Source organism: Poecilia formosa, unplaced genomic scaffold (assembly GCF_000485575.1).
Source record: "Poecilia formosa unplaced genomic scaffold, Poecilia_formosa-5.1.2 Scaffold135, whole genome shotgun sequence".
NCBI classification, from domain to species: Eukaryota; Metazoa; Chordata; class Actinopteri; order Cyprinodontiformes; family Poeciliidae; genus Poecilia; species Poecilia formosa.
In genome coordinates this window covers 565315-566813 of record NW_006800074.1, presented here as the reverse complement: position 1 = coordinate 566813, position 1499 = coordinate 565315, and positions in this window count along the sequence as shown.

Sequence of the window (1499 nt, the reverse complement as noted above, 5' to 3'; positions counted from 1 at the left end):
ACCAGATGGAAGCCGCATGCCACAGCAACCTCCAGCTGCAGCCGGCAACGCCAGCAGAGCAACAGATCGCAGACGAACCGATCAAACACACAAGCCAACATGTAGCCGTCGACTGTAGCAACAGTGGGAGAAACAAAGACACACNGTTTTCTAATTCGGGGGTGTTTTCTTTTTTGTTTGCTGCATTTGATTCGGGGGTGTGTCTTTTCTTTTGTTTGCATGTTTTCTCTTTTGGTGCGCATTTGCACCTGTCGGCCACCGTACATCTATGGCATAAAAGAAACCCCAACACAACCACTGATGTTCAACATAAACCAGGATTAGATTGGTGACAAATTTTAATAACTAAAACGTATGACAAATATGATTTAATTGATTCTCTTGTTACTAAACATGAGTTTGATGAAAACTGTGACAACATTGCATTTAATAATTTTTATAAGTATGATCCAACTGAGTGACAAGGCTGTTACAGTTTCACCAGCAGATGTCACTAGTAAGTGATGAATGAAGCATCAAGTAATGAACGTTTTTGCAAAGCAAAGGGTTGGAAAGCTTCATTGCTTCATGATGCTTCAGTTGCCCATCACTACAGCTTGCCAATATGTTCCGTTTAACATTAAACTGCACTGGGGAGGGTGAATTGCAGCCACACCCCAGTGCCAAGCAGGAGACTTCCAGTGGTTTTAATGTTAAAGTTTTAGACCTGCACGCTACACAAGCGACCTTCCCAACAACGTGTGACCAAATGCCAGCATAAAGCAACCAGGTGAGAGTCTCCCTTTATACTTTCCACCCATCATGAGGTGATTAGGTGCCAGGTGTTTTGAATATTGGGGCAGACTTCTTCCTGCTACAATAAGCTGTCTTAATACACTAATACTTCAGATTGAGATATTTCTATTAATATATACAAAGTGAAAGAATAAAAGTGTGCAATGAAACACAAATTTATTTATTCATATAATACTGGGAACACTGCCCACAGGCAAGGAGTTCAGTCTGCTGGTCAAACTAGGAGAACTCAATGATTTCTGAGACGTCCTGTTACACAGGCTAAAGCCAAGGATAAAAGAGAAATTATCCAAAAGTGGAATAGAAAATACATATCTGATTCCTTCAAATTCAGAAAAAAAGACATTTTCAGCATGTTGGGCTCTGACTCGTAGCAGCTTCAGGCCAATTTACTAAATAGGAAATATTTCTCGGTTGTTTAAAAGCTAGTTTCTGGCTGCAAAGTCAAGTAATTCTGCTCTTAAAAATTATGTTTTTGTTTTCTTTCATTCTTACTTGTGAAAGGTAATAGCAATGAATCCAGTTTGCATTGTGAAACAGTTAGTGGCGGGAGCAGTGTGATAATTGGGAACTTAAGTTTAAAAAACACTATTTTAATAATTGGTTGCAACAACTCCACTAAAAAGTTACCTTTAAGGCACACAGACCCGCTACAGATGAGGCTTGAGACAATCTCACAATGTAACAATTTTATTTATTCCACA